The following is a 22,310-nucleotide window of genomic DNA, read 5'->3' as shown; positions in this document are numbered from 1 at the left end:
CTCCCTGGCTCTTTTAATTTTTTGGCTAGCTTGTTCAGTAGAATGGCTGAGAAACCGCATTTAACTGCACATGCGACACTTCATCCAACTTCTGTTTATTTGCTAAAAGCTCCTTTAAGAATTTGACTGAGTTTGGCATCTGCGAAAGAGCTTCAATAAACGGTAAGTTAATGTGTAATTTCTTTAATAGTTTAAGGAATTTACCAAATTGTTCATTTGTCCAGTCTTTCCTTGTCGCATTGGGGTATGGCACTCATGGTCTGTACTCTTTACTTACCGGTTTCTGCTCACTGTGGTCTACCTCGCCTTTACCTTTACTTACCACAATTCCTTGCCTTGGTTCTGGTTTAGGTTCAACTAACCCTTCCTCGTCTTGGATAGTAATTGCATTGAATTGTTCTCTTGGGTTAGATTCAGTGTTAGTCAGTCGGCTACCTTGTGGTCGTTTAGAAATCAATTTGGCGAGTTGGCCTATTTGAGTTTCGAGCCCTTGGATCGACACCTATTGATTCCTCAGTGTTGTTTCGTATTTTGAAAGCGAGTTTCTGACACCGAGATAAACTTTGTTAGCATCTCCTCAAGGTTCGGCTTCTTTTCCTGTTGGTAAGGTGGTTGTCGGAAGCCTGGAGGTGGTGGTGGTGTCTGATTCCCTTGGCCTCCCCATGAAAAATTTGGGTGGTTCCTCCATCCTGAACTGTAAATGTTACTATAAGGATTATTTTGAGGTCGAGGATTATTACCCATATAATTTAATTGCTCGTTTTCCATGATGTGGTCATAAGATGGGTATTCTGAATTGCTCATCCCTCCTCCACTTGCATTGCATTGCATTACTAGGCGAACCTGTGAAGAACCAAGAAAACTTTGAATTTTTCTATTCAAAAGTTCTACCTGATTAGAGAGCATGGTGACCGAATTGATGTTAAAAATACCAGCCACTTACGTTGGCTTTGTCCTCATGACTTGCCACTGATAATTATTCAGTGACATCTCTTCTATAAATTCATAAGCATCCTCAGGTCTCTTATTATTGTAGTCCCACCAGCTGCTGCGTCAACCATCTGTCTAGTTAAACGATTCAGGCCATTGTGAAAAGTTTGAACCTGTAGCCAAAGTGGTAGCCCATGGCGAGGCCACCTTCTGAACAGATCCTTGTATCTCTCCCATGCATCGTAGAGTGTTTCTAGATCCATCTGCACAAAAGAAGAGATATCATTCCTTAATTTAGCCGTTTTAGCCTACAGAAAATATTTTAGTAAAAACTTTTCGGTCATTTGTTCCCAAGTAGTGATTGACCCTCGTGGTAACGAGTTCAACCACTGTTTAGCCTTATTCCTTAATGAAAAATGAAATAACCGAAGACAAATGGCATCATTAGAAACGCCATTGATTTTAAATGTGTCACAAAACTGTAGAAAATTCGGCAAGTGATTGTTTGGATCCTCATCCTGCAAACCATCAAACTGAAAAATTTCCTGTATCATTTGAATCTTGTTAGGTTTTAGTTCAAAATTATTTGCAGTAATAGCAGGCTTAACTATACTTGACTCAGTTCCTGTTAAATTCAGTTTAGCATAATCATACATAGTGTGCGGGCAAGATTCTGATTTACTGGATCAGCAACAATTGCAGGAAGTAGCGGATTTTCCTGATTTTTAGCCATCTCATCGGTTGTGGTTTGAATATCGTCCTCTTGCTCTTCCTCTATGTATCTTAAGCTTCACCTTATTTCTCTTCGGTTTCTGCGAGCTGTGAGATCGATCTCACTATCAAAAAGTAATGGTCCTGACGGGTTTCTTCTGGTCATAAACTAGAAAAACCTATCAGAAGCGAATAAAAGAGAAAATTAGAAAAGAAAATAAAAATTTAAATTGCAAATAAAGTAAAATGGCTAAAGTAATAAAAATCGAGTGTTCCTAATACCTTAGTTCCCCGGCAACGGTGCCAAAAACTTGATACGTGATATTCACGACAAGTTTTAAAAATTTATAATTAATCGTTCTTGAAACTAACTATTATCATGATGAAGGCAAGTGTACCTATCGAACAGTAGTATAGCTTTAGCAAGACCGGATTGTCGAACCCAAAAGAACCAAGAGTACTAGTAATTACTTTCTTTTTATTATCTAGCCTAAAAATTAAGGGATTTGTTTATCTAAACTAATTAACTAAACTAAGGGTGCACTAAGAGAAAATTGGGGAAAAGCTTTTGGGAAAACTCGATTGATTAAGACAATACCCAAGGAAAAATCCACCTAGACTTCACTTATTATTTGACTCTGAATCAGACGATTTATTCATTTGACTTGATCCGTAGAAATTCCTAAGTTATATTATTATCTCTCTCGAGACTAATAACATCTAACCCTAGGTTGATTAATTGAAATCTCTTTCTAATTAACACCCTAGTGTTGCATTAACTCGATCTATGGACTTTATTAGGTTTCACCCTAATCTTGCAAAATCTTGTCACCCTATCTCTAGGCGTGCAATCAACTCTGCTTAATTATGACAAATTTACTCTTAGACAAGGACTTTTTCTCCTCTAAATAAGCGCATTAACTTGAATCAATATCTTGGAATATTAAAACAAGAATTAAGAACACATAATTAAGAACAAGTCAAATATTTATCATACAATTCAGATAATAATAACAAGATCCATCTTAGGTTTCATTCCCCTTAGGTATTTAGGGGGTTTAGTTCATAATTATGAAAGAAAACATCTCAAAAGAACAAAGATAACAAAACATAAAGAAAACCCAAAACTCTTGAAGGAAATTGAATGGATATCTTTAGTCTTGACGATGAATCCAGCTTTTGAGATGGATTAATCGGCTTTCCTTGAGTAATTCCTTGCCTCCTACTCTATGTGTCTCTTCTAAGTGCCTCCTCAGGTGTTTAAATACGCTTTAGAATGCCTAAAAAAGCCCTCAAAAGTGGCCTTTTCTGAATAGGACTATATTTGGGCCCGACAGGGACACGCCCGTGTGCGATTGCTTCAGACTGTGGTCAAGGCTGTTAAATAGGCACGAGCGTGTGGACTACCCGTATGAGGAATTCCAAGCCGTGTTGATTTCCCATGTTGGCCCATTTTCTTCGTTTTTGGCCCGTTTCTCGCTCTTTTTACTCTCCTATGCTCACCTAAGTATAAAACACGAAATTAAAGGATTAGGAGCATCAAATTCACCAAATATAAGGAGAAATCATCCATAAATGTACTAAGCATAGGATAAAAATATGTATAAATTACGGTTTATCAAAAATCGATCCGATTTGTTATATTTATAGCAAGAAACTTTAACCAAATATGCACCTGTGTTTTTTGATATGTGAATCCTTAATGTTTTCTGAATTTCAATCAATCGATCTTCTCCACTATTCTCATACCACTAACTACTTCGAGTTTGGGGTCGAACCAATTGAACCAAAACATAAAACTAGAAAAACTATTCTTTTAAAGGTGAAAATAGAAATTCTCTTTTCTTTAATAAAAACTGATAAAATTATTATTTTAAAAATAATGTTTATAAGTTGAGAATAAATTCTCTCTATTTTTCGATAGAATAACAATCTCTCAAAAGTTCTATCAATAGAAAAATAGCATCCTACTTAAAGTAGGAGAGGGGTGAATGACTCACCTTTGTATTTCTACTAGGGTTGTTCCCCTTTCATGTTATATGAGGGGTTTTCGGTCTCTCTCATATCGGGTCCAATTACGAGTACTTAATCGGATTTTTTAACCTAGTACTCTCTAATATGATTCAACCCGATTCAATTTTTTCCCAAAATAAATTTTAATATTTACATATTAAATACCTTTGAGCTTAGTAAAAATTTTAATATTTTTTCCCAATTTTACCTTAGTAAAACTTTGACAATTTTACCCTAGTAAAATATTGGCGATTTTACCCTGGTAATATTTTGAGAAAATTCATTCAATATGTTACAACTCAACATGATCACTATGATTGAAAGATTTATTTTCATTTTTGAGCTTCAAAAATAGTCCAAAAACATAAACTCATTCTATCATTTTTAAAGTAATCCTTTATAGGATTGCAAGTTTCCATTTTCATTTTCATTTCTATTTCCATTTTTGGGAACCTATAGTCATTTCCAAATGATTTCATTTCTCCATTTCGGTGAAAACCATAATCATTCCTAAATTTTTCTCATTTCTCATTTTCTATTCATTCCGTTCATTTCTATTCAAACACGCAATTCATTTATGGTTTCAACAAATTAGCGGAGGACCAACCAAACATACGTAGTTGAGGCTGAAATTATTTATAATTATGTTCTGGCTTATCATAAAGTCATTCAACTATAGTATTGTGTTTGAGCTCTCCCCAATGACATACCATTACGAAAGCAACTACTTAATGCTCATCCAATAACCTTGTGATAAGTGTGTTACCCTTATAGGATACCTTTGATCTTTTTGGGATAATATTTGTTCTCCCAATTTGACCCTATTTTCTCTCATCGTAACCATCACATATTTCTTTATGAAAAGCCAATCATTATCAAACAGTGATCAAGTTATCCACCACAAAGATGGATGGCTCGTGGCCACGTTTTACTTTTCACCAATGATGTAATTCCAATGAGAGAATATCATTTACCCATGTCTCAAGCTATGAATTCTATTGTTGTGAATAATGCTACAAACTGCGAAAGTCGTACCCCTAATGCACTAGCTTTCGGTTCCTTATCTATTTGAGCTCAAGCTTTTACTTACATTAAAGTGTACGAGTCACGCATACATAGTCTGCCATCCACTCAAGATTTAGGTATGCCACGTTATGGACATCACAAGTGAATAAATCCATAAAGGGTTATAGGATTTATTTTGCTAAGGTCCTGCTCGATGTACTCTCAGCCCAATTAGTCACATCTATGTCTCTTTCTTTTGGGAGTCATCCACTCCTATGCCTAAGACAAGGCATCTCCCCAATTGGACTTGATAGATGACATATTAGTCTTTTAATCAGTTTGTTCATTTCTAATTAGACTAAGGACATATCTAGGTTCATCTACTAATACAAGTTGTTTTTCTATACTACGATCTGACCATGTAATATAGCTTAGTATTAGTTAAACATTTAGACAACCAATGAGCAACATTTAATTCTATTTTTCTTTGCATGCAAGAACAATGTGAGGACAATAATAAAAATAATTAATGTAATTAATGAATAATTCTAGTAACCAATCTATTTGAAAAAATTGCAAGTGTACTTAGACGAAAATACTACACTTAGGGCACCGGTTCCAACAGTTTTGGCAAAGGAGAAAAATCCTTTTTAATTCAGTCTGTAAATTTCTTTCTTTTACTTGCTTTGTTTTCTTCTGTTTCTTTGGAGAAGAAGAGAACATAGGAGGGCTTTGTATGGAGCCGTAGTCATGAGAATATGACTTTGGAAGTAGAAAAAGACCAAGCAACTGGTAAGCTTTCTTATATTTCTGTACTCGAGGATTCGAAGAAGGAGAAAGTAAGGGCTTCTAATAAGTTTCTATAAATTGGGTTCTAGGTTTTAAGGTTGAATGACTTCAATTTAATCAATAATCGGTTGTCATGCTTAACTACCAGGACAAAGGAGGCTCTAGCGTAGGAAAAAGCTAAGCTGGCAAGGGAGAAAGAATTTAAGGTGAGTTTTTGTACTCTACTTTGGGTGATCAATAATGTTGTGATTTTGGTTTAATTACCTTCGTGTTTTTCCTAAGTTTTTTTGGACCACGATTGCGTATAAAAGTGATGAATGAGTATGCTATGGATGCATATCCTCATAAAAATATATGAATGCTTGTAAGAATGATTGTTGATTGTTTGGTGGTTACAACATGGTTTTTAAGTTTTTAGCGTACTGTGTGTTTGTAAATAGCACTTTGCTTTTGTATGAAATGCATGTTTATTATATTTGTGAAGAACAAAGGAAACTTTACTTTGACGGGGTAGATAGAGATAGGAAGATTTGGTGCATTGGAGGAATGGACAGATTGAAATAGGAAATTCAATAAGTAAGTCGACAATGCGGAAATGCTTAGATAATGGCACGCTAGGATGAAACCGTGGCGACAATTATTGACTTGTCCTTCAGGGTGAGATCTTGAAGAAGGTTTATAGGTTCCATAGAGCAACACCATAACGTCGGTCTAAAGGCTCTATGGGGCGACACTGTGACAATGAAATTCAGTCCCACATGGTGACTGTAACACCCCTTACCCATGTCCGACGCCGGAATAGGATACGAGGCGTTACCAAACTTAAATGTAAACATACACACAAAAGCAGGCTATAAAATTTCTTTGAATACAAGAATGCACATACTCATGCAAATCGTCCCTATTACAGGTCTAAAAACCCCAAAACATACATCGGGGTTGTTTAGGGACAAAAACGAGAACTTTATAAAAACTTAGAAAACTTTTCATAAAACAGGGTCGCACGCCCATGTGGACATAGGGACACACCCATGTAACTCTCTGTTCATGATGTCAGAATCAATTGAAGATCACAAGGCCAAGTCACACACTCAGGTGATAGACCATGTGGTGAATTTTATAACACCCCTAACCCGTATCCTTTGCCGAACTAGGGTTAAGAGGTATTATTGGACATTTCAGAACATTTATCAATCATTCCACAACTTTAATTATACATCATCATATCATACCAATTTATACACATATAGTCCCTTTAGAAGGTTTACGAAACCTTAAACATGCTTTAGAGGGGGTTCGGGACTAAACCAAAATCATAAAAAGTTTTTCAAAACTTAACAAATTTTCTAAGTTACAGAGGTCACATACCCGTGTGAATAGGCCGTGTGCCTAACATGGCATTAGACATGCCCGCGTGTCTAGGTCATAGCAAAATAGAGCATACATACTGACTTGTCCACAAGGACAAAAGACACACCCGTGTGCCAGGCCGTGTGAAAATTAGGGAGGTTACTGACTTGGGTCAAAAAGCCGACTACACGCCCATGTGCCAGCCTTTGTGCCACACATGACCGATAGATACGCCCGTATGTCTAGGTCGTGTCAAAACTGTAGGGTATACTGACTTTAAATTGTAGGACTACCCCAGGGGACACATGGCTGTGTAACATGACCGTATGTCGCACACGGCTGAGACGCACGCCCTTTTCTCTGCCCGTGTGGACAAAAATAGGCTATTTACAAATCCAATTTGCCACCCATTTTGGGTCATCCCTACAAGCATAAAACCAAGCACATTTCATGTTCCAAAGGCAGCCAAAAACATACTAAATCATGCACAAATTGACTGATGATATCTTCATTTATTCCCATATAAAAGTCCAACTCAAACATACAAATTCAAAGTACAAATTTTATATCAAAAGCATATGATTCATACATCACATTAATCCATTTTAATTTATAGCATTTCACATCATATTAACTTCTCAAATTAACCATGAGACTTACCAAAATTGACCATTTCATTTGATTATTCAAGAGCGCATCAAAACATACCATTTTTTAGCACAAAATATATACCAAAACTCATTCAAAATCTCATCTATAACCAAGCCATATCACATAGCTAGATATACACATCTCAAAACACTTTCAAAGTTCTCTAGCCTATACATGCCATACTTTTATATATATAAATTTTCAAAAGGTACCAAAATCAAGTTCGATAGTGTGGTGATGATCCTCGACAATCCCCGAGCCTCTAACAGCTTTGATATCTATAAAACAATGCAAACACATGTAAAGTAATCTTTAAAAAGCTTAGTAAGTCATATACAAATTAATCTATCACATGACACATTTCTAAACCATTTCATTCATGTAGTTCATGGCAAAATATAACCACATATCTATAATTCTTATATAGCTCAATTGTTCATAATTCAACTACATATGCACTTCTCATTCTCAAATAACTCATACATATTTTATATGTCCACATATATACATATGCTTACCTTTCATTCTCAATCTTAATATACATTTCAAATATACCTGAATCGGATACAAGTTCTCATAGTCATTCATTTTCTCAGAATGCCCGTTGAACCATTCGAAATCAAATAGGATACTCGGATAGCTCAGAAAGCTCGTACAATGCCAACGTCCCAAACGTGGTCTTACATGTAATCAAATATCGATTACACTGTCCCAAACAGGGTCTTACACGAAATCAAATACAATGTCGATGTCCCAAACACTGTCTTACACGTAAATCTCAAATCGATGCCAACGTCCCAGACGTGGTCTTACACGAAATCACATATCGAAAATCCTATGTCATGACATATGTATCCTAACTATTCCTACGGTTCGCACAGGGCTTTTCGGACGTCGTCATATTATCGGTGTGACAGCCCAAAATTGACCCTAGTCGGAATGTGGTTTCGGGACCACAAAATTGAGGCATAAAAATAATTAAAAATTTGTTTTGATGCCTATAATATGTGTGTGCTCATGTATGACATTTTATGATGATTGATTTAGTGTTATAAAGGTGAATTCCACTAGAAAGGACTTAGTAGTGAACTTTGAAAGTACGAGAGGGAAATGTGTGATGACTAATTAAAGCATGCATGCAAAATAATGGACTTGCATGTTAAAATTCCCCCTTTTATAGGTGGTGGCCGGCCATGACAAGGGAGTATGGGCTAAACATGTCATGAAACATGTTTTGTTGGTGCATTAGGGTGAAATAATAAACAAAGGTGTATGGGTGATAAAAGAATGAAAAAAAAAATGTGTGTGAGTGTGGTAATCCCCCCTTGCCGTGAGTTGAGAAAGAAGGAAGAAAAAAATTGTTGTGTTCATCCTTTCTCATCTTTTTGGCCGAAAATCATAAGGAGGAAGAAAGGGATTTTTGCTCCATTTTTGGTTTAGAAGAGAACTAGAAGGAGATTTGGCCATACTTGTACCAAGATTAAGGTATGTATGAGGTTGTGTCATGAGATTCATGCATGTTTAGTTGCCAACTTGATGTTCATGTTAGCCATGGTTCAAATCCTTGTTATGACATGGAAGTGGTATTTGGTCAAAAGTTGGTATTGTGATAAAGCCATTGCATGCTAAGTGTGAAGCTTGATGATGATGCATGCAATGATGGATTGTCTACTCTTGAAATTTCTTTGTAGCCATCTTGAGTAAGACTTTGAGTTTTCTTTTTTGTTTAACCATGATTGAAGTTGAAAGGGGCATGATTGTGATGTATTCGGCCATGATGCATTCATGAGCATGGTTCATGCTTCTTGCATGTTAGTTAAAAATTTGTGTTTTGGATGGCTTTGTGGACACCTTGAAATTCGGCCATGCTCATATATGTATATATATGTTTGCACATGATGTTTTGGTTATGAAGTAAGTGATGAATATGTTTGTTTAAAGAAGAAGATGTTGAAGAATGTTTGTGAAATTGCAAGCACATTCGGCCTAGCACACATATGAGTGCTTGATGCTATATTATAAGTTTTGAGCTACAATATGCAAAGCATTAACTAGTAAAATGCATGCTGTTTTTGTGTGGTATTAAGTGCGTAATTGGCCTCAACATGGACATGTATTTTTGGCCTTAGGTAGCCTATTGATGGCCTTAGCTTTTCCTTGATGCTCGAATGAATTGTATTGAATTGCTTGATGTAGTATAAAATGTGCATGACCATTGTGTATTCAAGCTAAAGGGTGGCCATATGACCATTTAAACTCCTTGTCATATTCGGCCATAAGCTAGCACAATGAGGTTTTAATAAATTGAATTTGTTTGAATTAGCTCAAGAGCTTAGAGGGCCACAATTGGACAAGGGAAGGAAAAGTGATCGAATAGCCGTAAAAGCCGTTCGACAACATCCGAGGTAAGTCCTCAAGAAGTGACCCTACTTGAATTATGTGGAATGAAATATGGATGTGTATTGATTATTGATTTATGTGTGTATGAGTATTTGAATGATACCGGGCTAAGTCCCGGCGATTATGCTAGTGATTACCTTTTGTTTGAGCCTTGGTAACGAGAATGAAACATGAATGTCTAATGATTATTGATGTATGTGTGCATGAGAAATTGAATGATATCCGGCTAAATCCGAAGACATTTATGCTGGAAAGTATATCCGGTTAAGACCAAGGCAATTGTGCTAGTGGCTACATCCGGCTAAGACCCAAAGGCATTCGTATGAAGTCGTTCTATCCGGCTAAGACCAAGGTATTTGTGCACGTGGTTATATCCGGTTGTATTCCGAAGAAGCTTGGGCTGGAAGTGAGTGTTGGTTGCTGTAATAAATTCAATTAGTACGCTCGAAAGGCCCAAAGAATAAGGTATGTTTATATGTGCATTGGAAAGTCGACATGTTTGAGCAACATTCGCTCAATCGACTAACGAATTTCAGCTATTGAATAGGTTGATACCTTGTGAAAGTATATAATGATGAAGTGGGAAGTAAGAATGATTATGTGAATGTGTATTAATGAAATGATGCATTTGGCTATGTGAATGTATTGCTTTAATTAAAGCTGATTTTATTCCTTGAGACTTACTAAGCATGAAAATGCTTACCCCGTTGCTTTGGCTCTCTGTTTTATAGATTTTGCTCGATAGCAATCGGATTCGGGATCATTAAAGTCGAAGTCATCCACACTATCAACGCCTCCCTTTTGGTATAAATTTTGGTTGAACTTTGAAATGGCATGTATAGGACTACCCTTGTTGGATTAAATATGTGGTGATGTATTTGTGTACGGCCATGCGAAAATGGCTCGTAAAAGTGAAGTACTGAACTTAGACTATTTGCTTTTGTATATATATATATGGTGTCATGATGTGATTATGGATTGGAAATGGGAATGTTGGTCACATGATCAACCATTGGTATGGTTAAAATGATCATATGTGAACCTATGTATGGCAAGACTAGTTGGTTCATGGAGACTACAAAATAGGTAAGACCTACCTTAAAACAGATGCTGCCAGCTGCAGTGACGTGAATGTGAAAAATCACCAAAATTTGTAGGAATGGTATTAAATAGTGAATAAGCTATGTAAATGAACCTTGATGAGTCTATTTTCATATGGAAGAAACGAAATGGTCATAGGAGTTACATGTTAAGAGATATTAAAGCTATTGTGAGACAGGGCCAGAACGGTTTCTGGGTCCCCTGTCGCAACTTTAAAAATTTACTATAAATTATCCAGAAAGAATTAGGAGTCATGACTTATATTTACAGATTCCATTTTGAGTCTAGTTTCATTAGAAACAAACGGCACCAGTATTAAAGCCCTGTACAGAGAGATATTCAAGTTGTAACGCGCGAAGGTCAAAGCAGTCGATCCCTGTAACATGGGTGACTTTAACTAATAAACTGTACCAATTGGCCCGACCAAAAATTCTAGAAATAAATCCATGGATGGATATATGAGTCTAAATTCAGGGAAAATTTACGAAACCAGGTTACGAGTTTTGAAACTCGAGATATGATTTTTAAGGCGACGGTGACGCAGTTTTCCAGCCTGACTGGAAATGTCAAATTGGTGGGCAAAATATGGGGACTTGACTTGTTAACCCCTCGTGTCCGACACCGGCGATGGTCTTGGGTTCGGGGTGTTACAATCGGAACTTTCTCAGATTTCTCATATTCAACTCAAATAGTCATTCATCACAATTCATTAACACATAAGCAATAATAATTCAATTCAAAAACATTTATTTGTATATCGACTTACCTCGTACGGAAATGAACGGATTTAATCAACGACTCGACCACTTTCTACTTTCCCCGATCTAATTCCGTTTTCTTTGATTCTTGATCTATAGACATTCAAATTTAACTCTTTATTCACTGAATCATTCAATTCAATCCAAAAACACATATTTAGGGTATTTTACAAATTAGCCCTCACATTTTCACATTTTAACACTTTAGTCCCTAATTCTCAAAAGCACAAAATACACACAATTTCTTATACACATACTTGGCTGAATATTAACTTAGCTCATATAAGCCCATATATTTCATTTAATTTACATTTTAGTCCCTCAAGTTCACATTTTCACAAATTAGTCCAAAATACTCAAATTCATCAAAAATTCAAAGACAAAACATATTAACGCAACACATATATTTCATTTTCCATCAACTAACATCACAAAGCTCATGAATTCATCAATGGCATATCTCAAAATCATCATCAAATTCTAAAATTTAAACATGGCTTAATAGAACACAAAGCAACGATCACAAAAACGTAAAAATCATTAAAAATGGATCAAAAACACATACCTAATTAGACAAAACAGGTGTCGAATGTTTGAAAGCTTAGAACCCTATTTTTCTTTCTTCAATTTCGGCTAAAAGATGAACACATTGGCTAATTTAATGTTTTGTTTTAATTATACTAACATTAATAATCTATTTATCAATATAATCTTTGTTAAACTATTATAAAATCACTTAATGGATGGTTATTAATGTCCATTAACATTATAAATGGGTTAACAACAAAATAAGGACCTCTGCTTTAGAAAGCCATGGAAAATAGACACCTTTACAATATAGAAAGTCACTTTTACACTTTACGCTATTAGGTCCTTTTATCAAATTAAGCACACAAACGATCAAATTTTCATACGGAATTTTCACTGATATCAATTCACATATAATAAGCACGAAAAATAATATTAAAATATTTTTTGACTCGGATTTATGGTCTCAAAACCACTATTTCGACTAGGGTCTAAATCGAACTGTTACAACTCTCCCACTTAAGGATTTTCATCCCCAAAAATCTTACCATTGAACAGATTTGGATATTGTTGTCTCATAGCATCTTTAGGCTCCCACGTAGCCTCTTCAACGCCATGTCGATGCCACATTACATTTCCTATTGAAATTTTCTTATTTCGCAGTTCTTTAACCTAGCGAGCCAAGATACAGATCGGTTCTTCTTCATAGGTCATGTCAGACTAAATTTCTATCTCGAATGGGGAAATCACATGCGACGGATCAGATCTGTATCATCGAAGTATCGATACATGAAACACATTATGAATATTTTCTAACTCAGGTGGCAATGACAATCTGTATGCAACCGATCCAATATGCTCTATGATCTCATATGGCTCGAGGAACCTCGGACTCAATTTGCCTTTTCTGCCGAATCAGAGTACTTTCTTCCACAGAGATACTTTTCAAAATACTTTATCGCCGATCTCAAATTCAATAACTTTTCGTTTCAAATCTGCATATGATTTCTGACGATCGGAAGCTGCTTTCAGACTTTCTCAAATCACTTTCAGTTTTTGTTTAGTCTCTTTAATCAAATCAACCTCGTGAATCTTATTATTACTTAGCTTATTCCAATACAAAGTCTGCATTTTCTACCATATAAGGCTTCATACGGTGCCATTTTAATGCTAGATTGAAAACTATTGTTATAAGTAAATTCAATCAATGGAAAATATTGTTCCCAAGTACCTTCAAACTCAAGAATGCAATATCTCAATATATCCTCGAGAATCTGAATAATCCGTTTAGGTTGACCATCCGCCAGTGGGTGAAAAGCAGTACTAAAATGCAATTTCATACCTAAAGCCTCTTGCAGTTTCTTCTAGAATCGAAAAGTGACTCTCTGATCTCTATCTGACATAATAGACAAAGGCATCTCGTGCAATCTCACAATATCAGAAATGTATAACTCGGCTAATCTATCAAGCGAGTAATCAGATCGTACCAGAATAAAGTGAGCTGATTTTGTCAATCGGTCAACCACAACCCAGATTGCATCTTTCTTTCTCGGAGATAGGGACAAACCCGAAACAAAATCCATTGTTATTCTATCCCATTTCCACTCCGAGATTATAATCGGTTGTAACAAACCAGATGGCACCTGATGTTCAGCTTTAACTTGCTGACAGATCAAACATTTTGAAACAAAGTCAGAAATATCTCTTTTCACTCCAGACCACTTGTAATGTTGTTTCAGATCATTATACATTTTCGTACTGCCCGCATGTATAGATAAACAACTGTTGTGAGCTTCATTCAAAATTATCTAAATCAACTCTAAATTTATTGAAACACAAATCCTCGAAATCTCAAAAAAATCATCATTATCAATCTGATATTTAGAATCAGAATCCAAATCACACTGAGTTCATTTTGCTATTATCTCATTATCAACTTTCTGAGCATCAATAACCTGTTGTAAAAATAACGGGCTCACTCTCAATTCGTCTAAAATCGAACCATCATCAAACAGAACCAAATCAGCATTCATCACACACAATGCAAATAATGATTTTCGATTTAAAACATCAGCAAAAACATTGGCCTTTCCCAGATGGTAGTCAATTACAAGCTCGTAATCTTTTAGAAACTCTAACCATCTTCTCTGTCATAGGTTCAAATCTTTCTGAGTCATCAGATATTTCAAACTTTTATGATCTGAAAACACGTGATATTTCTTACCAAACAGATAGTGACACCAAATTTTCAAAGTGAACATAATCGTAGCTAATTCAAGGTCGTACGTCGGATAGTTCTTTTCATGTGGCTTTAATTTTCTCGAAGCATAGGCTATGACTTTTCCTTCCTTTATCAAAACACAACCCAGACCATTCAACGAAGCATCACTGTAGATCACAAATTCTTTACCCGATTCTAGTTGTACTAACACTGGAGCTTCTGTCAATAGGGCTTTCAACTAATCAAAGCTTTTCTGAAACTTTTCAGACCATTCAAATTTTACATCTTTCTGAAGCAATTTCGTCAATGGAGTAGCAATCATAGAAAAGTCTTTCACAAATCGTCTATAATAACTGGCGAGTCCAAGAAAAAAGCGGCCTTCAAAAACATTTCTCGGAGGCTTCCAATCTAAAACATTTCTTGAATCAACTCGCATACCAGATGCTGACACAATATGTCCCAGAAAACAAACTTCTTGTAACCAGAATTCACATTTGCTAAACTTTGCATACAACTACTTATCACGCAAAGTCTGTAACACTATTCTTAGATGTAACACTATTCTTAGATGTTCAGCATTCTCCGGGAAATAAGAGATACCATATTGGATTTTGATAGATTGATGATAGTAGTCTGCATGACTATTCTAGTATATACAGAGGTATTGTTAGTTGGGTTTGGACAAGTTGTGCTTCTAAGCTTATAGTTCTTAGAATATCAGTTTTCAGTATTTCGAATTAAGCCGAGAATTTTATGGTAATTGTGGAAAGATTATGGAAATCCTGAGTATGAGTTTCAGCTGAGTTGTTTTGTAAGTTTTGAGAGAAAAATATAAGTGACTCGTGAAAGTAGAGAGCAACTTTTTCTGGTAAGATTTTCGGGGACGAAAATCCCTAAAGGGGGGAAGAAATGTAACAGCCCGATTTTGGGCCTAGTCGAAACAATGGTTTCAGGACAACTATTCCGAGGCCAGAGAAAATTATTTTAGTATTATTTTATGTGTTATAATATAATTTTATAAGTGCATGTAAATTTTGGTAAGTTAATTTTAGCAATTTCTAGTCCAATTTCGAAAAAAGACTAAATCGCGTAAAAGGTAAAAGTTGTGTTTTAATACCTAAAGGTGTTAAATTGCCTTGTATCTTAAATTGGGGGTCTTTAAAGTGAAATTAGGCCATTGAAATTGTGATGGCCGGCCATGGGAGACAAAAAAAAATTGTTGAAAAGTCAAAATTAGGTGAAGTTGGTCACCAATTTTGACTAGTTTTATTATTAACAAACTAAAAAGAAAAAGCTATCATTTTTCTCTTCTCCTCCACCGAAAATTGCAGAAAAGAAAGGGGTTTTGAAGCTCTGAAATATCAGCCACTTACATCCCTTGCTAGTAAGTGATTTTTAATGTCTTTCTTGATGATTTTTACATTTTGGAACCCCTAAAGCATGAGCTTTCATATGAGGGGTCTATTTTGCAAAATGATGAAGAGTCTAAGGTTTTTCCATGAGAGTAAATGTGTTGTTTGCTGTGTTTTTGTGGAAGATTATGAGTCCTAGTTGTCTAATAAACAACTTTTGTGAAAGAAATTGCATGGAAACACCTTAAAAAGGGCTAGATTGGTAAGTTGAAAAATGAGTTGTAAATATGTGAAATAGTTGAAATTATGAGTTGCTATAGTTATGAAAATGGTTCATCTAGACTCAAGGAGTAAAGAAATGTGATAAAAATTAATTTACGAGCATTGGGGAAAAAGGAAAATATGCAAAAGTTTAGGGGTCAAAATGAAAATTTGTAAAAATATGATTTTTAGACCCATATGAATATTGTGACTGATTGTTAGGCTAAATTGATGTTATAGATGATGAAAATTGAGATTTGGACCTAGAACGGAAAGAAATCGATTTATGGACGAGTATGTCTTTTCACCTTTGTGGTATCGAGGTAAGTTCGTATGTAAACAATACCATGCTATACATGTATTTAAATGTTATCATTACATGAATTGTACAGATATTAATGTGTATGTGATTAATAGAAATATGATAAGACAAAGCCTTAATAGGCAAGGAAAAATCCCGTTCGAACCTTAGGAATAAATTAGGATACGAGTGACATGTCACTAGGAATTATGAGTCTAGATGACTAGCTCGATAGTGAGCACTGAAATGTCATGAGATATGAGATAGCCTTAGCTACAATTGAGGCACTTATGTGCAAAGGCTTTTCCGAGATATCCAAGTAGTATTCTAAGTGTTCAACGGGCAATCCAAGGAAAGAGTTGATGATGGTCCCAATGAGGTAAGTCATTGGTGAGTATGCACTCGAGTTATGTTACGAGTTGTACAAGTATGTATACTAAGCCTATGAGAATGCCTTGATATGTGATGATCTATGATGCATAATATGTGTTCTTACCATGATGGATAAAATGGTGTTGTATTAATATTATGAACAATGACCATGAATGAGTAACTTAGCCTTGACAGATTTGAGTTACTGCAGTAGTGTAACTTTGAAAATACACTAAAAATAGTGGAAAATGAGTTAGAGGCAGAATAAAATATGGGATTAAATCTTAATGAGTCTATTTTCACATGAAAGAAATAGAGGAAGAAAAGGAATTCTATATTGTGTGATATTTAAATTCTCGTGAAACAGAGTCTGAATGAATTCGAGATCCTCTGTTCTGATTTTATAAATTCACTGTAAATTGTACAAAAATTATTAAGAGTCATACCTTACATTCATGGATTCCTTATTGAGTCTATCTTTTAGAAAAACAAACGGCATGATCATTGGAATTATGTATAGGGATAAATTCGGTTCGTAGTTCATAGGGGTCAAAGTAGTCATACCCTGAAATAGAGGAAAGTTTAACTAATAAACTATACTAAATGGCTTGACCAAAAATTCTATAAAAAAATTAGTAAGTAGAAATATGAGTCTAGTTTCAACATAAATAAACAAGAACATTATTCGAGTATTGTACAATGAGATAATTGAACTTTAGTACAAAAGGGTCGGAACTGTCAGATAGTGAATCAGGGGTAACTTTGAGGAATAAAGTGTACTATTTGGCTTAACAAAAAATTCTGGAAATTTTATGGAAGAAATGAAAATAAGTCTAGTTTCAAGGAAAATTAACAGAACTTAATTTGGAGTTTTGTAGCTCCAGATATAAATAATTTAGTGACTACTACTCAGGAAGACAGCTTGTAGTGAACTTGAGAATATGTTGTAAACATTGATAAAACAAGTTAATGAGTTGCTTATTGTTTTCATATGAACTTACTAAGAGAAAGCTTACCCCCTTCTTTCCCATGTTTTCTAGAGTTGCCAGGTTAGGTCGGGTTGGAGTTCGTCGGAGATATTATCACACTGTCAAGCTAACGTTATTGGTGTAGTGATTTCAAGTACTTTGAGCCTATGGCATGTATAGGAGTTTAAATATTAGAGTATATGATATGGCTTTAGCCATATGTGTTGGCCTATTTTGATTATGGGGTTGTAAATCCATTTTAATTATGCATGCATGTGCTATGGTATTATGTGATGAGTTTATAATGATTATAGCATGAATGTGGTAAAGATTTGAGTAAAATCTATGATATCTATTGCATGTGAAATTGCCATAATCATGACATGTTAGGAATGTTTAAGTACCTAATTTCCATGTTGTATGTTATTGTATAAGTATGCATGCATCTGTTGTGAGTGTGACAAAATGGCTTGGAAAATAGCCTTGTATTTGTCTAGGTTTTTGGACACGGGTTCGAGACACGGGCGTGTCCCTAGCACACGGGCATGTGCTCTATACCCACACGGGCGTATGAAGCCTTGATGCAAGAGATTTTCTAAGTTTTTCATGAGTTCTCGGTTGGGTCCTGAACCACTCCAGATGTATGTTTTGGGCCTCGTAAGCCCGTATATGGGACAAATTGTATGTGAAAAGAAAAGTTTTTAATTATTTGAGTTTTCATGACCCTGTTTAGTATAGAAGTGTTAGTAAAAGTCAAGTAGCACCTCGAACCCCATCCAGGCGTCAGATGCGGGCAAGGGGTGTTACATATGGGGTTGAATTAATCAAAGAAACAGAAGAAAAACTGAAAACAATTCGTGATAGTCTAAAAGCAGCTTCATATCGGCAGAAATCTTATGCAGATTTGAAACGAAGAGAGATTGAATTTCAAGTCGAAGACAAAGTATTTCTAAAAGTGTCACCATGGAAAAAGGTTTTTCAATTCGGTCGTAAAGGAAAGTTAAGTCCACGATTTATTGTGCCATATGAAATTGTTGAAAGAATAGGACTTGTAGCCTATTGACTTGCTTTACCATCAGAACTAGAAAAGATACATAATGTTTTTCATGTTTCGATGTTACACCGGTATAGATCGGCTCATCACATGTGATTTCTCCCGTTGAAGTTGAGTTACATTTTGATTTATTGTATAAAGAAGAACCGATCAGAATTCTGGCCCGAGAAATCAAAGAATTGAGAAAAAAATGTATAGCACTTGTGAAGGTTCTTTGGCATAAACACAGGATTGAGGAAGATACGTGGGAACCTGAGGTGAGGAAGCTATGCAAAAATAGTACCATCACCTTTTTATCGGTGTGATTTTCGGGGAGGAATATCCATATTAAGGGAAAGTTGTAACAGCTCGTTTTTAGGTCAAATCGGAATAGTGGTTTTGGGACCACAAATCCAAAGTAAAAATATTTATTTTATTATTTTAATAAGGTTTATAGTATGTTAGATAAATTATGTGGAAGTTTCATCAAGAAATTTTACTGTTTAAATGCTTAATTCGGTAAAAAGGATTAAATCACGTAAAGCGTAAAATATGAGTTCTATTGTTTAAAGGTATTAAACAACTATGGTTTATTAATGTGGATGTTCTTATAATGTTATTTGAACTTAGTTTAAGTTAATGGACATTCATGTCCATGAATTTCATGTTATTATAAGTTTATTTATAAGGTTATATTAGTAATTTAGTTATTAAAGTAATAATAATAAAACAAAATGCCAAAATTTCCTAATTGTTCATCCTTTCTTCACCGAAAATAAAGAGAAGAGAAGCCATTTTATGCTTTTAGGTTTCGGCAACTTCAATTCTTAATTAAGGTACGGTTTTGACTCGATTTTTAATGATTTCTATGTCTTTGAACTCATAGCAGCTTAATCTAGCTAGCCCGTACTTTCGTTTTTGAAACTGTTATAGATTTTGAAAAGTGCCATTGTTGAATACTTGAGTTTTTTGTTATTAAATGATGGATTTTGGAGGTTTGATGATAGTTTTACTAGTTTTGTAAAGCAATTTTTGACAAAAATGTAAAATTGGGACTAAATTGTGAATTATAAAAAGTAGTAGTTAAAAATGTAAAATAATGAAATTTTTGGGCTGCTAGTAGAATATAAGAAATTTGGCTATCTTGGGTTATAGCCTAATTGTGTAAAATTGCCATTTTGTGTATTAAGGACTAAATTGCAAAGTAGTCAAAAGTGTAGGGTAAATTTGTAATTTGGCCAAAAATGAATGTTTTAGGCTAAATTGAATTGAATGAAAGTTTGAATGAGTTAATTTGATATCATATAGATCAAGATAAGCAAATACTGAAATTAGATCGGGGGAAACGAAAGGTAGATGAGTAGTCAACGGTTATCCGAACATCTCGAGGTAAGTTCGTATAATTAGAATTGAACTATACTATAATTGCAATGGTTGAATTAAATGTTTATAATTGAATTACTTGATGATATATCGAATGTGTTACAAGCTTTATTTGAACTATAAGAATTCATTGGATACGAGTGACATGTTACTGTACCTACCGAAATGGTCGAGCTCCTGCATTTGTTGCGGACTCACCATAGCTTGTAAGAGCTTCCTGTTCAACTTAATAGAACTTCCCGTTTCTAGCTTAATTGAGATTACAGTTATTAACTTATTTTGAACTTACTGGCCGTGTCTCGAAAGAGCATGTATGATGATGAATTGATGGATTATTAACATTGTTCACTCGATTATCCCTTGAAGTTCTAATAGATTCAACAAGCCTACATAATATTATATGAATAAGATATGGATTATGTATTAGTTGAATGACTAACATGTGATGATTATGTGTAATTAGGTGATGGATTTTTATTGAATTGTTGGCTTGTTATTATTGCATTTGATTTCTTTAAATGGTAAGTTAAATTCTAAATTGTACAAGCTTACTAAGTTTAAAAGCTTACTCAGTTTTTGTTTCTAGGTCTTATAGAGGTTCGTTAGCTCACTCATTCCGGACAAGTCAAACTTGTGCGTCACACTATCCAAATTTCTGTTTGGTATTTTAAACTTTCGAACCTATGTAAATATGCCATGTATAGGCTAGTTTAATAGTATAGGTTGTGTTTTGGAACCATGTTTTGAAAGAATTGTATATAAGTTAAGCCATGTGATTTGGCTTATTTAGTACTATGTTTTGGTTGTATATATATATGTGTTTAATCATGGTATATTTTTAGGATGATAATGTATGTACGATATTATGCAAAGGTAGTCTTGATTTAGGAGGTTAAATGGATGAATTGTTTATGATGGTATATAGGTTCATGAACATGTGAATGGTAAGTTTGGATATAGCTTTATTTGTGTATTGAATTGGTTCATTTGGATCCAAATTGAATTGTTCATATGAGGTCAAATTTCAATGTATTTTCTTGTGTTTTAGAGTGGCAATTTTGGCTAATCAAATGGCCTATTTTTGTCCACACGGGCGTGTGTCTTAGCCATGTGCGACACATGGTCATGTTACACAGCCGTGTGTCCCCTGGGATACCCTACGAATTAAAGTCAGTATACCTTCCACTTTTGACATGGCCTAGACACATGGGCGTGTCTAATGGTCGTGTGTGGCACATGGGTTGGCACACACGGGTGTTTGGTCGGCTGTGTGGCCAAGTCAGTAGCCTCCTTAATTTTCACACGGCCTGGTACACGGGCGTGACATGTAGTCGCATGGATAAGTCAGTATGTATGCCCTGTTTTGCCACGGCTTAGACACACGAACGTGTCTAAGGCTGTGTGAGGCACACAGTCTATTCACATGGGCGTGTGACATTTTAAAAGTTCAAAATTTTTCTAAGTTTCTGAAACTTTTATATGTTACCAACTTGTCCCTAATGTATGTTTTAAGTATAGTATGTTTGATTTTAAGTTCATACTAAATGTGAATGAATGACATTTATTATAATGAGTTGATATTTGATATGAAATTGTTCTGAACTAAATGATAAGTCCGGTAATGCCTCTTAACCTATTTCAGTCACGGTTACGGTTTAGGAGTGTTACATTAGAGGTCTAAGTAACCCAACCATTTCCAAATTTATCACCATTGGCATGTAAGTGTGTTTGTGTTGTTGTAGGTGACAAGAGGGCTTTGAGATTAGCCTCAAAATTTTCTATATGGGTAGACACCCAGGCATATGTCTCGATCGTGTATGAGACACGGTCATCCCCAAGGCTGTGTTGTCTGGCCGTGTGTCCCCTGCACCCTAATTTCACAAGTCAGTATGCATGGTAGTAAACACACGTACAAGGACACGGTCATGTGTCTCAGCCGTGTGGAGGACACGGCCTTAGGACATGGGCGTGTGCCCAAGCAGTGTGAAGTCTGCACTTTAAATGCGAAAATGAAATTCACCACACGGCCTAGCACACGGGTGTGTGACTTGGCCGTGTGATCTTTAATTGATACTGACGTCATAAATAGAGAGTTATATGGCCTGGGGACTCATGCGTGTCAAGGGCACATGGGCGTGTCCTTGTGTCCATAAGGGCGTGTGACCCTGTTTTATGAAATTTTT

At 35.3% G+C, this 22,310-nt stretch overlaps 1 non-coding gene across 1 annotated transcript; it reads left to right on the top strand.

The window, feature by feature from the left end:
• The first annotated feature begins 1,119 nt into the window (after positions 1-1,119).
• On the top strand, positions 1,120-1,226 carry LOC128294998 (small nucleolar RNA R71). The gene has a single exon (XR_008285305.1). It is a non-coding gene; the product is annotated as a small nucleolar RNA R71 (small nucleolar RNA).
• Positions 1,227-22,310: the final 21,084 nt, after the last annotated feature.

The sequence above is a fragment of the Gossypium arboreum genome, chromosome 6 (assembly GCF_025698485.1).
Source record: "Gossypium arboreum isolate Shixiya-1 chromosome 6, ASM2569848v2, whole genome shotgun sequence".
Lineage (NCBI taxonomy): Eukaryota > Viridiplantae > Streptophyta > Magnoliopsida > Malvales > Malvaceae > Gossypium > Gossypium arboreum.
Note: the sequence above shows the minus strand (reverse complement) of the source record. Positions and strands in the feature narration are given on the sequence as shown.